General features: G+C 48.8%; 1 protein-coding gene across 4 annotated transcripts in view; it reads right to left on the reverse strand.

Moving 5' to 3' along the window:
• Window positions 1–15,293, reverse strand: part of POMGNT2 (protein O-linked mannose N-acetylglucosaminyltransferase 2 (beta 1,4-)) — a 64,541-nt gene that overhangs the window by 16,962 nt on the left and 32,286 nt on the right. Inside the window, exon 4 of one of the 4 annotated variants that reach the window (XM_045005533.1) lies at window positions 2,961–3,066. The exons of the other annotated variants lie outside the window; for them this stretch is intronic. The gene's annotated coding sequence lies outside the window, so the exon portion shown is untranslated. The remainder of the gene's footprint in view (window positions 1–2,960; window positions 3,067–15,293) is intronic. 4 annotated transcript variants of the gene reach the window in all.

Raw genomic sequence — 15,293 nt, forward strand, 5'->3', positions numbered from 1 at the left:
CGTCACTCCCAATTACAACATTTATTATTTATAGACCTAGAAGCACACTCCAGAAGAAACTGTTCTTCCTGCAGTGTTTTAAAATGAAAAGCAATTCTCCATTTAAAAAGGGAGCACACAAAAAAAACATTTCAAACTACTAGAAGCTTCATTGTATGCAGTTTTGTTGAAGCTGTGTTGGTCCCTGGATATTAGAGAGACAAGGTAGGTGAGGTAATATATTTTATTGGACCAAGAAGAGCTCTGTGTAAGCACCAAAGCTTGTCTCTCTCACCAACAGAAGTTGGTCCAATAAAATATATTACCTTACCCACCATCTCTCTCTAGAAGCTTCCTTGTCTTGTTGACAAATGTCAGGTTTCAGACAGGGTAACAAAGGTACTTGGTGTACTGAAACCGGGGCTCCAGACATCTAGGATGAAAACCTAGTTTCATAGAAGTTAACAGCAAAACTCCCATTGACTTCAACAGGGCTGGGCTTTCAACCACAAACTAGATTCCAAAGAGGAAAGTATTTTGATGGGGGAATAGTATTTTCTCCCAAGAGACTTCAAATGAAAAATTCCACTTTGATCACCTTCTCCAAATGGCCCTCAAACAAGTGCATGGTAAGGGAGTACACTGGCTAAAACAGCTAAAATATAAATACTTATATTATACATATTTATTTTAGACTGATATGTTTATTCACACAAACACACACGTAGTCGCCTACATACACACACACCCATGTAAATATGCACACGCTTTGTGTTCTCTATCTATATTACATAATACATCTGCTGAGGAGGCGTATACTAGCTATCTGAATTTTTCACATTTTAAATCTCTCTCCTCACCTTGCTCGGAGTTGCATTGACATTATTGAAGTGTGACACTGGCTCTGGTCCTAACATTAGTTGCATGCAGAAGGACTGCTGCACCAAAAAAGAGTCCCACAGATTTCAGTGGGGCTCCATACAGAAGCAGCAGTCCACTTACCTACAATATATTGCAAGATTGGGGCCATGGTGAGAAGAGTGACACAGAGGGGTTTCACATTTATTCTCTCAGTAGTTTCCAAATCATGTTTGCTCATTTTACAAGTTGAGAGATGGTTTTTGCACCCGTGTTTCTAACTGAACCTGGGATCAGAAAGTCAGGCTATGTTCATTCTGGTCCACATTTCCTCACCGGTAGTAACAATTTTGCGGCAAGTATTTAACAGACTATTTGGCTAACACACAAGGCAGGACAGGATTCAGCTCACTCTTCCATAGCTGCATAGGCCATGCACTGCTAACGGTAATAAAAACTGGCAGGGCAGTAAAGGAAGTAGACATAACTGAGACACACGGGGATAGAAAAAGGTTCACTTGGTCAATTCTGAGACATCAGCTGCAATGTTAGGCCTCCATTTGTATGACATCACAAAAAGAACATGCTCCCATTTTGCAGATAAGGAAACTGAAGCACAGAGAAGTGAAATAAACCTGCCCAGGTCACACCAAGCCAGGACCAGGACCAGAACCCCTATCTCCTGAATCAAAGTCCGGTGCCTTATTCACCAAGCAACACTCACAAAGGAATTCTCCCAGGTAACTCTCACAAAGTCACTGCATACATCAAGGCTGAATTTGGCCCCATGGACCAACCAAGATGCCGGAGCCTGCAGACAGAGTACAAGAGAGTACATCTTAAATGTGCTGAAGACTGAAGTGACAGGGAGGATTAATCGCTTGTTCCAACCTGGAAGATGCTGAGAAACAAACTCTCCTCCGGCACATGCCCCAAAACATCTGCAACTGGGAGGCGGGGAGAGGAATGAGATCCCTAAAGCATCACCAAGGAAGTAGTACAGAAGAAGCCTGCACTAGCTGGAGGGAGGTTTTGGAAAAGGTAAAGCCTCATTAAGAGTCATTCTCAGGATATATATATATATATATATATATATATATATATATATAAAATTAAAAAAGTATATCACAGCAAGTGCAAAAATGAAATCTAGAATAGGATCATGAAAATGAGGCAGTTCAAGCAAGAAAAAAAAGAAACAACTCTCCTATAGATGTGAGTATCTGAGGCGGAATGGGGAGCATTCTATTGTCTTCACTGGCTTATTCATTCTCTTATAAGTGGACCATAATAGTCTTAGTACAAATTATAACATGCTTCTGTTTCCCAGCAAGATTATAACTGGATTGTTTTTAGCATCTGGCTTCTCACTAAGCTTCTGTTTTCCATTATGTTCAGAGACTACATGCTTTCCCGCTCCCCCTAAACAAAACAAACCCCACAAAACAAAGTCCTAGTACTTCAAACATTTTGAAAAGTGTGGAAATGGCTTTCAGGAGGAGGCAGTGGTGGCAGCAGCAACGTATGGAAAGCCCAATCAAAAATAGTATTTCCAAGCAAACCAGGAGTATGCTTCTGTTAAGTCACTCCATGAAAAATACTTGCAGGTGACTAGCACAGCATCACAACAGACATTGTCATTTCAGGCCATGTAAAAGCAAAGACTGTACTGTATCAGAGATGTATTTTAATTCCTTTAGGAACTGGAAAGGGGCTCCTGGCCATATATTACTAACTGCTCTCTCCGCCAGCCAATCTCTTATAGAGATGAAGTCACCATAACCTGCCATCCATATGGTATTAATACAACATTTAAAAAAATCTGAGTCTGACAGCCTTGCCCCTTGTGTGACCATTGACACTTGTGCAGCATGAGTGCAATACACTACTATTCTGGTTTGGTGGCATTATGCTCATTTTGCACAGGTCCATTATGCAAGGTGGAAAGCAGCAGAGAATTTGAGCCCTTATGTTTGGCCACAAAATATCTGTACAGTTAAAAAGAATTAACTCAGGGCTTGGGTCGAAGAACCAACTAGGCTATAGGACATTTCTTTAAAATACTTTGCTCAGCACATAACTGCTGTGGTCTGATGTACCATGTGGAAAAGAACAATTCCTACCTTGGCTCTTATCTGATTACAGAGGCATTTGAGGGCCCAGCAGAGCACCACCACCACATGGCTGCAGGCCAGGCATTTTCGGTTTCAAACCTTGCTCTGAGGGCTCCTGCTGCCATTGACAGGGGAAGAGAAGAAAGCAATATGAATCATATTTCTCAACTTTAGTGTGAACTGCTCCACACAAGCAACAAAGAATCCTGTGGCACCTTATAGACTAACAGACGTTTTGCAGCATGAGCTTTCGTGGGTGAATACCCACTTCTTCAGATGCAAGTGGTGGAAATTTCCAGGGGCAGGTTTATATGCAAGCAAGAAGCAAGCTAGAGATAACGAGGTTAGATCAATCAGGGAGGATGGGGCCCTGTTCTAGCAGTTGAGGTGTGAAAACCAAGGGAGGAGAAACTGGTTCTGTAATTGGCAAGCCATTCACAGTCTTTGTTTAATCCTGAGCTGATGGTGTCAAATTTGCAGATGAACTGGAGCTCAGCAGTTTCTCTTTGAAGTCTGTTCCTGAAGTTTTTTTGCTGCAGGATGGCCACCTTAAGATCTGCTATTGTGTGGCCAGGGAGGTTGAAGTGTTCTCCTACAGGTTTTTGTATATTGCCATTCCTAATATCTGATTTGTGTCCATTTATCCTTTTCCTTAGAGACTGTCCAGTTTGGCCGATGTACATAGCAGAGGGGCACTGCTGGCATATGATGGCATATATTACATTGGTGGACGTGCAGGTGAATGAACCAGTGATGGTGTGGCTGATCTGGTTAGGTCCTGTGATGGTGTTGCTGGTGTAGATATGTGGGCAGAGTTGGCATCGAGGTTTGTTGCGTGGGTTGGTTCCTGAGCTAGAGTTACTATGGTGCGGTGTGCAGTTACTGGTGAGAATATGCTTCAGGTTGGCAGGTTGTCTGTGGGCGAGGACTGGCCTGCCACCCAAGGCCTGTGAAAGTGTGGGATCATTCTCCAGGATGGGTTGTAGATCCCTGATGATGCGCTGGAGGGGTTTGAGCTGGGGACTGTATGTGATGGCCAGTGGAGTCCTGTTGGTTTCTTTCTTGGGTTTGTCTTGCAGTAGGAGGCTTCTGGGTACACGTCTGGCTCTGTTGATCTGTCTCCTTATTTCCTCGTGCGGGTACTGTAGTTTTGAGAATGCTTGGTGGAGATTTTGTAGGTGTTGGTCTCTGTCTGTGGGGTTAGAGCAGATGCGGTTGTACCTCAGTGCTTGGCTGTAGACAATGGATCTTGTGGTGTGCCCGGGATGGAAGCTGGAGGCATGAAGGTAGGCATAGCGGTCGGTAGGTTTTCGGTATAGGGTGGTGTTAATGTGACCATCAATTATTTGCACCGTAGTGTCTAGGAAGTGGACCTCCCGTGTAGATTGGTCCAGGCTGAGGTTGATGGTGGGGTGGAAGCTGTTGAAATCGTGGTGGAATTTTTCCAGAGTCTCCTTCCCATGGGTCCAGATGATGAAGATGTCATCAATGTAGCGTAGGTAGAGAAGGGGCGTGAGTGGACGGGAGCTGAGGAAGCGTTGTTCCAGGTCAGCCATAAAAATATTGGCATATTGTGGGGCCATGCGGGTGCCCATAGTGGTGCCACTGATCTGGAGATATATATTGTCATCAAATTTGAAATAGTTGTGTCTGAGGATAAAGGCACAGAGCTCAGCAACCAGTTGTGCTGTGACATCATCAGGGATACTGTTCCTGACAGCTTGTATTCCATCAGCGTGTGGGATGTTGGTGTAGAGAGCCTCTACATCCATGGTGGCCAGGATGGTGTTTTCTGGAAGTTCACCAATGCATTGTAGTTTCCTCAGGAAATCAGTGGTGTCACGGAGATAGCTGGGCGTGCTGGTGGCATAGGGTCTGAGTAGAGAGTCCACATATCCAGACAGTCCTTCAGTGAGAGTTCCAATGCCCGAGATGATGGGGCGTCCAGGATTTCCAGGTTTGTGGATTTTGGGCAGTAGATAGAATAGCCCTGGTCGGGGCTCTAAGGGTATGTTGACTTGTTCCGGTGTTAGTGTAGGGAGTGTCTTGAGTAGATGGTTCAGTTCCTTAGTGGGATCTGAGGGAAGTGGCCTGTAGAATTTGGTGTTGGAGAGTTGTCTGGCGGCCTCCTTTTGGTAGTCAGACCTGTTCATGATGACAACAGCACCTCCTTTATCAGCCTCTTTGATTATAATGTCAGGATGGTTTCTGAGGCTGTGGATGGCATTGCGTTCTGCACGACTTAGGTTATGAGGCAAGCGATGTTGTTTTTCCACAATTTCTGCCTGTGCACGTCGGCGGAAGCATTCAATGTATAGGTCCAGACTGTCATTTCGACCCTCAGGAGGAGTCCATGTGGAGTTCTTCTTTTTGTGCTGTTGGTGGGAGGGTAACTGTGTATCAGTGCGCTGTTCAGTGTTGTCCTGAAAGTATTCTTTGAGTCGGAGACGGCGAAAGTAGGCTTCCAGATCGCCGCAGAACTGTATCATGTTGGTGGGGGTGGCAGGGCAAAAAGAGAGTCCCCGAGATAGGACAGACGTTTCTTCTGGGCTGAGTGTGTGGTTGGATAGATTGACGATATTGCTGGGTGGGTTAGGGGTACCACGGTTGTGGCCCCATGTGGCAGGTAGGAGTTTAGACAGCTTACAGTCCTTTTTCCTTTGTAGAGAGGTGAAGTGAGTGATGTAGATCTCCTGTCCTATTTTAGTGAAGTCCGTTTGTATGGAAGTTTGGTTATTGATGAGAGTCTCCAGGTTGGAGAGCTCTTTTTTGATGTTTTCCTGTTTGCTGTATAGGAGGCTGATCAGGTGGTTCCTCAGTTTCTTTGATAGAGTATGGCATAATCTCTCACTGTGGTCCGTGTAGTATGTAGATAGCAGTGGATTTTTTACCTTTAGTCCATTTGGTATGATGTCCATCCGTTTGCATTTGGAAAGGAAGATGATGTCTGTCTGTATTTGTGCAAGTTTCTTCATGAGGTTGATGGATTTCCACTCCATACGGCTAAATGCAGTGCCTTGCATGGTGTCAAGTATCAGAGGGGTAGCCGTGTTAGTCTGGATCTGTAAAAGCAACAAAGAATCCTGTGGCACCTTATAGACTAACAGACGTTTTGCAGCATGAGCTTTCGTGGGTGAATACCCACTTCTTCAGATGCAAGATGCCAATTACAGAACCAGTTTCTCCTCCCTTGGTTTTCACACCTCAACTGCTAGAACAGGGCCCCATCCTCCCTGATTGATCTAACCTCGTTATCTCTAGCTTGCTTCTTGCTTGCATATATAAACCTGCCCCTGGAAATTTCCACCACTTGCATCTGAAGAAGTGGGTATTCACCCACGAAAGCTCATGCTGCAAAACGTCTGTTAGTCTATAAGGTGCCACAGGATTCTTTGTTGCTTTTACAGATCCAGACTAACACGGCTACCCCTCTGATACTTGCTCCACACAATGGTGAGAAGTGTGATGAATACACTGAATTACTTGTACAATGCCATTCTGAATGCACTAGGTGTCATATGCAAGAATTACAGTTCAATAGCCAGCAAGAACCCTTTCACACCTTTGACAGCCAGAAAATTGCAAGGAATGGTGATCAGACCTATGCTTATTCATCGAGGCAAAGCAACCAGGGAAACCATTTTTAAAGGTTTCTTGTTTTATTTATTCAATTTGTAATTAGAGGTTGTGGATCAGAGCACAAAAGAAACTCACAAAGCCATGGGCAAATATTACCTTAAGCAGATTAAACTGATGTCAGAAGATTAATAGTATTATTGTAGGTGTCGTAGCGTACCTCCCAACCCCTCCAGAATTGATTTGTCAATGCACAGGACACAGTCCTATGAGAATAACCATGTTACTAAATGCAGAAGCAAGTCAGCCCTACAATGTATTTCATTTAAATAGAACAGCTTCATGTGTCAGATGGCTGACCCATTATTAAAGCCTTGCAGAATGGTCAGAGCATTCCACCTGGACTGGGATGCAGCAGAGTTGGCTCCTGTCACACGTACAGAATTTCTAGCCTGGGCGAAGTTAAAATAAATGCACCAAATTAAAAAAGGAAATTCTTCAAGTACAGAAACAGATTGCTTGTGATCTTAGAGAAAAGACAGCGTTTAAAAAAAATCAGTCAGTAAGTGTATGGCCCACACTGTCCCAGCATGCAGTAAGAGCTGTGGGAGGGGACCTTTTACAAGGGAAACTCCATGAGGAAATTCCCCTGCATCATCCTTGCAGGAGGGGGATGGGGTTGTTCCCTGTGGAAAATCCATACCCAAACTTGGCAGATCCCGAGGATTCACAGGAGGCCAAGCCCATCTGTGCTCAGACCCTGTACCTCCACAGCGGCTCTGGCTCCCAGCGCCACACCCCACCCCTGATTCCTCTTGTCCAGTGGAGGCACGCTAGCAACCCCTATGACCTTACTTTACCCTGGGTGCCCCTGGGGCACAGACACCAGCTGGACAACTTTCATGGGGTCAAGGAGGAAACAATATGTGTCTTCCCTAGCCAGCCCCATCCTGCCCTGGTCCACCCAAACTTTAGCCTTTCCTTGGCAGGCCCTGACCATCACGGTGTGCCCTCTGAAGGGTGATGGAGGGTGGGATTGTGGTGGTAGTCCACCCTCTTTCCACACAGGGGGTTTGGCAGCCACAAGTGGAGGACTTCTCCATGCACCTCTCTCAGTAGGCACAATCTGGCCCTATATTAACAGGAAACGTGTCTACAAAGAATAAATCGCACAAGTTAGAGGTCGGGCACAGAATAAAGCAAATGTATTTTACAAAGTGATACAGGCTATACTGAAATGCCTAGCAATACAGAATATACTCTGCCCATTATCATTGTATTGTATCTGGGTGCCCATATGAGAAATATACTAAAATAAAAACCCCATCACTAAGGTCTCCCTCCCTCCCACTGTGAAAGATGCAGGAGAAAATACTGTCAGTAACAATAACAAGATTTCTGGGCCGAATCTGATTTACCTCAAATAAACAAATTAATATATTTTTCAAAGTCAACATCTCCCTGCATTGGAAATGCTGCAGAATGCAATCAGTGACACAGACTGTTCTGTGGAAGACCCAGCTTCAGAAGAGACCTGGGACTGATGGTATGGAGACCCTTGGGTGAGTGCTGGAGAAATCTAAAATAGCCATTGTAGTTTAATGCCCAGTTTTTTGGGCCATGACATTCCTGCTCATTTTTCACTCTGCACAGACTTTGAACTCCTACTTGTTGCCACTACAATTGACAACCAGTTTGCAGTCAGTTTTTAATTGGCAATGATGGCAAGTATCAATATACTTACCCAGAGACAAGTGTATCAGGCAGGAGGGCTATTCCACCACGTGCCTTTAGGCAGCCTTCTTACTATCATCTGGGACATCACACTGGTGCATATCACACAGACACTACAGGGGTGGGCTTAAGGATGAGTGTCAAAGCAAAGATCTGGCAGTAGCAACCAGCAAACACAGAGAGAGAGTGGCAAGCGATCCACAGCCAACATTTTCCTGTGCATGGAAAGCCTCATCTGTGATTGTTCTGTAGAATCCTGAGGCTGAGACCTTTAGGAAATGCTGCAAGCCTTCCTTTTGGATAAAGCTTTTTCACCATAACCAGAAAGTCATTCATAGCATCAACCTCTCCCTCTCAAAGACAAAGAACCCCCTTCCTCCAAAACCAAGCAGAACTTTCTAGAGCCCCAAACCGGAGAAGAGCCAGAGACTCCAAGAAGTCCACAAGAGACTCTGCAATTGCCGTTCTACACAGAAGGTGATCCAATGTTACAAGTGATGGGCAGCAGTACAAAACGCAGAGGAAGATCGATAGCTTAAAGCTAAACATGGGTTTAAGGGCTTAAATCAATCAGTGCCCAATTCTGCAGCCCTTATGCTAAGTAGAACGAACTCCTATCTACCATCCCATTGAAGTTAAGGGGTTTTTCGCATAAGTAAGTGTTATTCAGTGTACAGGTTGCAGAATCAGCTCTAAAATATTTAAATTGATGTTTTTAAGTGATAACACCTATGGAATCCACATTATAAGACCTACCTCAAAAACACTCCAAATGTAAAGATTTTGCAGTGTGGAAAGTTATTAAGAGGGAGGACAAGCAGGCCCTAGAGCTCTCTAGTACTATCTGGGAAACTAATCTCTGGGAGTAAGCCACTTCACAAAGGGGCCTTTTTAAAAAATATCAGTAAAGGATTATGATGTCAGAGGATATGACCAGGTGAGGAATAAGCAAAACTAGATATATCCTTATAAAAAACGATCATTGGCTCCATGCTCCTGTGCCCAAGCTCCTCTCAATACAACGGGTGCAATCAGGGAGCTAGTTACAGTTCCCTGATTCTGTGCCAGTATGGCCCTGGCCTCAGTTACAGCACCCTTTACTTCTGGGGAAATTCTGCACCACTGTGCATGCACAGAATAAAAAATGACTTTCTGACGGGGAAGCAAAGGGAAGCCACAACAGCAGTCATGCAACCCTCCCCAGCAGTATGTTTCAGGTGCCTAAGGCAGCCAGCAGAGCGGTAAATCACTGTGGGGCAGGGGGCAGGACTGGGGGAAGACCTGGCTGATGGCTCCTACCCTGCGCTGGGCTCAGCTGCTAGTCCTGGCTGGGCTGGGGAGGACAGGACTTCCTCTTCCCCTGCATGGCACCCAGAGCTGGGTCAGACCCACCCACAGATTTCTTTCACAGCTGTAGGAAGCTCTAGAAACTCCCCCCTCCCCGTGCTTCCTGCACCCATCACTCCTCAACTGTACAGGGAGCTGCTCCCCTATCCACCCAACCCATGTGCATCATACCAGACCTTCACGCTGAGCCTCAGGTCCCCCCGCACCCAGAAACCCCCGCGGCGAGCCCCACTCCTCCTGCAGCTGGACCACCCTGACGAGCCACCCACACCCAGATCCCCACCCTACTGAGCCCCAACCAGCTGCACCTGGATCACCACCCCACTGAGCCTCACTCCCCTGGCATCTGGACCCCCCCCCACCCCCCTCCGAGCTCCAACCACCTTCACTTGGACCCCCCCACCCCGGAGAGTCCCATTACTGTTGCACCTAGAACCCCCCCAACAAGCCCCTGTGCATCCATATCCCCCTACATCCAGATTCCCCACTGAGCCGCCCGCACCCAGACTGCCCCACATGGAACCCTCTCAACCCACACCTGGATCCTCCCACACTGAGCCCCTCCACACTTGGATCCTGCCTTACTGAGCCTGCCTACCGACACCTGGTATACCTGGCGCAGAGGGGCAGGGCCCCGGGGTGTTTCTGGGGCAGGCCCAGCCCTTGCACTGTGTCAGGCTTGGGTGCAGCCTCACTTTTGAGTTCATGTCTTAGAGAGGTGTGGGGCGGGGGAGGGGAGCTGCACAGTGATCTCCCACCTCTGTGCAGCCAGCATAGGCGGCAGGTTTGTATAATTTTTGGTGGGGCCCAAAATGGTGGTGCCCCCCCGCTCCCACCCTGTAAGCCGATATAAAATGAAGCTACAACGCGTCAGCGCCACAAGATTACAAGGGTCAATTAAAAGTGGAAAGTCAGAAGCAGCACTTGCCTACTTCAATATACGGTATTATATTTTGTTGCATCTGTTGTGATGAAGTGGGAATGTTCTTAATATTTTCTCTGAATACTGTGTGGGTGCCTCAGTTTCCCCTGCAAGATGCCAACTGAAGGTGTTGGGGACAAAGAGATCAGGTGGCCTCCTTGTCCAGAAGAGACACAGAGGCCAGAGGAGGGAGTGTCAGTTTGGAGCTGGCTGGGGAAATTGGGAGAGACCCAGAACTTGGTTCTGGGCTCCCCACCCCCCAAGATGGACCTGACAGAGGGGTTCTGTTTTCTGTACCAACAAGCTCTGTTTAAACTGTGTTCCCGTCATCTAATAAACCTTCTGTTTTACTGTCTGGCTGAGAGTCACATCTGACTGCAGAGTTGGGGTGCAGCGACCTCTGGTTGCCCCAGGACCAGCCTGGGCAGACTCACTTTGGAAAGTGCATGACGTGGAAGGGCATGCTGAATGCTCCGAGGTCAGACCCAGGAAGGTGTAAGCTTCTTGCCCTGGAGACAGTATGCTCCGAGAGAGGAGGCTCCCCCAGAGTCCTGACTGGCTTTGTATGGAGATGTTCCAAAGCATCACAGCATCCCCTTCCACACCGTGCACTTCCCAGAAGTCCGCACAGGCACTGACACTCCCTCCTCCGGCCTTTGTCTCTTTTCCAGGCATTAGGAGGCCACCTGATCTCTCTGTTCTCCAACACCTTCAGTTGGCACCTTGCAGGGGAAACTGATTTGGGAGAAATGAAGTAAAAGCTGCCCAAACCGAGCTTGAGCACTCCTGAATTTTGAGGTGTTCAAATCTGGAAGGCAGGTGCTGGGGGTGGGAGAGGGCTGTGGGCTCCATGGGGGAGCATGGCAGCAACTGTCTGGAGCTGCATGGAGCCAGATACGCTGGTCTGAGTGGCACAGTAAGCAGTTTGGGGGTTGGAGAAGAGGTAGGGAGTTCCGGGGGGCAGTCAAGGGACAAGGAGCAGGGGGAGTTGGATGGGGCAGAGGTTCGAAGGGGCAGTCAGGGGACAGGCAGCAATTGGATAGGCATGGGAGTCTAAGAGGTTTATCAGGGGACAGGTAGGGGGTGCGGTCCTGGGGGGGGGAAGTTGGGTGGGGTCTCAGGAGGGGGTAATTGGGGAACAAGGACCAGTGGGGCTTAGATAGGGGGTGGAGGTTCTGGGGGGCAGTTGGGGCAGGGGTCTGGGGAGGGGGCAATCAGCGGACAGAGGCTGGGATTCAAAGGGCTGCCTGCTGCGGCGGGGAGCCCAGAGCCCTCTGATTCCCAGCCGCGGCTGGGATTTTAAAAGCTCTGTGCTCCCCGCGGTTGCAGGCAGCCCAGAGCCCTCTGATTCCCGGCCGCGGCTGGGATTAAACGGGCTCTGGGCGGCCTGCAACCACGGGGAGCCCAGAGCCTTTTAAATCCGAGCCGCGGCCGGGAATCAGAGGGCTCTGGGCTCCCCGCCGCGGCGGGCAGCCCAGAGCCTTTTAAATCCCAGCCGCGGCCGGGAATCAGAGGGCTCTGGGCTTCCCGCTGCGGCAGGCAGCCCAGAGCCCTCTGATTCCCGGCCGCGGCTGGGATTTAAAGGGCTCTGGGCTGCCTGCAACCGGGGGGAGCCCAGAGCCTTTTAAATCCCAGCCGCTGCCGGGAATCAGAGGGCTCTGGGCTTCAGCAGCCCAGAGCCCTCTGATTCCCGGCAGCGGCTGGGATTTAAAAGGCTCTGGGCTGCCCGCCGCAGCAGATAGCCCAGAGCCCTCTGATTCCCGGCCGCAGCTGGGATTTAAAGGGCTCTGGGCTCCCCGCCGCGGCGGGAAGCCCAGAGCCCTCTGATTCCCGGCCGCGGCTGGGATTTAAAAGGCTCTGGGCTCCCCGCGTTTGCAGGCAGCCCAGAGCCTTTTAAATCCCAGCAGCGGCTGGGATTCAAAGGGCTCTGGGCTGCCTGCAACCACGGGGAGCCCAGAGCCTTTTAAATCCGAGCCGCGGCCGGGAATCAGAGGGCTCGGGGCTCCCCGCCGCGGGGGGCAGCCCAGAGCCTTTTAAATCCCAGCCGCGGCCGGGAATCAGAGGGCTCTGGGCTTCCCGCTGCAGCAGGCAGCCCAGAGCCCTCTGATTCCCGGCCGCGGCTGGGATTTAAAGGGCTCTGGGCTGCCTGCACCCGCGGGGAGCCCAGAGCCTTTTAAACCCGCCCCGCGGCCGGGAATCAGAGGGCTCTGGGCTCCCCGCCGCGGCGGGCAGCCCAGAGCCTTTTAAATCCCAGCCGCGGCCGGGAATCAGAGGGCTCTGGGCTGCCTGCTGCGGCGGGGAGCCCAGAGCCCTCTGATTCCCGGCCGTGGCTGGGATTTTAAAAGCTCTGTGCTCCCCGCGGGTGCAGGCAGCCCAGAGCCCTTTAAATCCCAGCCGCGGCTGAGATTTAAAGGGCTCTGGGCTCCCTGCCGCAGCGGGCAGCGCAGAGCCCTCTGATTCCCGGCGGGGGCTGGGATTTAAAAGGGTCTCAGCCCCCCCCGGTGGCCGGCCGCCCAGAGCCCTTTAAATCCCCGCCGCGGCCGGGAATCAGAGGGCTCTGGGCTGTCTGCTGCGGCGGGCAGCCCAGAGCCTTTTAAATCCCAGCCGCCGCCGGGAATCAGAGGGCTCTGGGCTGCCTGCAACCACGGGGAGCCCAGAGCCTTTTAAATCTCAGCCGCTGCTGGGATTTAAAGGGCTCTGGGCTGCCTGCAACCGCGGGGAGCCCAGAGCCTTTTAAATCCCAGCCGCCGCCGGGAATCAGAGGGCTCTGGGCTTCCCGCTGCAGCAGGCAGCCCAGAGCCCTCTGATTCCCGGCGGCGGCTGGGATTTAAAGGGCTCTGGGCAGCCCTGGCGGCGGCGGCGGCAGCGGCGGGGGGGCGCTCCAAGCAGGGGAGAAAAAATATTGGTGGGGCAGAGCCCCTGCTTGGGATTTATTCATGGGGCTAAAGCCCCAGAGCCCCATATAAGTCGGCGCCTATGGCAGCCAGTGCTCCCCAATGCCATGCGGGAGCTTCCACATTGCAGAATTTTAAAATATGGTGCGCAGGAGTAACCCTCAAAAACATCCCCTATGAATATGGTGACCATGTATCCCACTTTGGCCGGGACAGTCCCTTTTTTAAGCCCTGTCCCAACCTTTTTGGCAAAAGTGGGCATTGGTCCCATTTGTTCTTGCCAACTTGATCAGTTGGCAAGAGCAAACAGAACAAATGCCCACTTTTGTCAAAAGAAAGGGGGTGTGGTGCAGAGGAATTTGTGGGGAGGGGCGAGTGGAAATGCCAGCCCCTTGGGGGGGGAGAAGGGCTCACATGGGAGAGGGGTGCTGGCAAGCAGAGTTGCATCAAACAGCAATAGCCTCTTGCAGGGTGGGGCAGGGTTCCAGCAACCTGAGCCTCATGGGTGGAGGGGGAGGAAGCGTTCCAGTGAACCCAGGCTCGGGCGGGGGGACACACACGCTTGGGCCATGAGATTTGCTGAGGGGAAAAAAAAAAAACAAAAAAAACTTGATCCAGCAAAAATTTTCTCCTCTAAAAATAATAAAAATGATTTTTTCTTCAAAGGAACTTTTTTCCCTCCAGTCTTTAATCTCTATTTCCATGATTTCATGCAAAGAACCTTTGTTTAACATCAAAATGCCCCCCAGCCCCTTTCACTCTTAAAAGACATCTAACAACTAAAGAAGAGGCACTCAGTGTTGACTGTGAGGAGGAGTTCAGCTGTCACTGACTATCTATATCTCTTTTTAAAATTTCACATGACACAGCCAAGGGCTGGGGGAGAGGAATACACTTCCAAGTGTGTTTTGAAAGAATGAGCCAAAATATTGTATGACAGAACCAAGAACATCAACTGGTTATGAAATCAAGATTACACATAGTTTCATGGCGGTACAAGCGAAGTTCTGAATGTGTGTGAGAGTCAAAGAGTAATCAAAGCCACAAACAGGGCAAAAAATAAAGTTGGCAAAATCATTTCAGCTACTAGCTGGTGATCAGGGAGACTCTTTAAAAAGGAAGAGTAAAAATTGCAGAACATTTTACTTTCCCTCTTGTAAACAGTTTTTCTTCAACAACAACAAAAAACAGACCTTGTGGTTGAGACAGATTGTCAGCTTTATTTTCTACTCCGAGGGCCAATGGGGATTTCAGGCATAAAAAGGGATGAGACGAGACTGAAATAAAGTGGTTGAGAAAGGGAAGCACAGGAAAAGAGGAGAAAGCAAGAGAGAACCACAACCCACACCCAAACACCGAGTGTGTGAAGGAAAGGTGAACTTGCAATATCCAAAAACAGAAAGAAAGAGCCAGAGAAAAGAAGCAAATTGCATAAATTTGAGATAGGAGATTGATACAGTACCTGAAAAATATAGAAATATAGGGCTTGATAGTGGACCAGATTTTCCCGTTCCCCTAGTTGTACAAAAATGTAACCACATTCATTTCAGTTGAATTTCTTCTGATTTACACCATGAGATCATAATCTCCCTTCCACAATCTGAAAGAGTCTCTCTCTTCATGCGCTGACATTTTTCTCTAAATTAGGATGCAAGTCTACATCAAACAGAAACAAGTACAACTTCACATCAACCCGATTACAGTGAAAGGTAACTAGTCACTGAGTATCAGCATCAGAAAGCAAAGAATACACTGTCTCAGACAAAAAATGCAAATATGCCACGCAATTCCAAAAAGCAAAAAAAAAAAAAAAACACAGCAGGGAAATGCAAGATAACAAAAAAACACAAGATAAACAAGGAGTCCACA

This window comes from Mauremys mutica, chromosome 2 (genome assembly GCF_020497125.1).
Source record: "Mauremys mutica isolate MM-2020 ecotype Southern chromosome 2, ASM2049712v1, whole genome shotgun sequence".
In the NCBI taxonomy this organism is placed as follows: Eukaryota; Metazoa; Chordata; order Testudines; family Geoemydidae; genus Mauremys; species Mauremys mutica.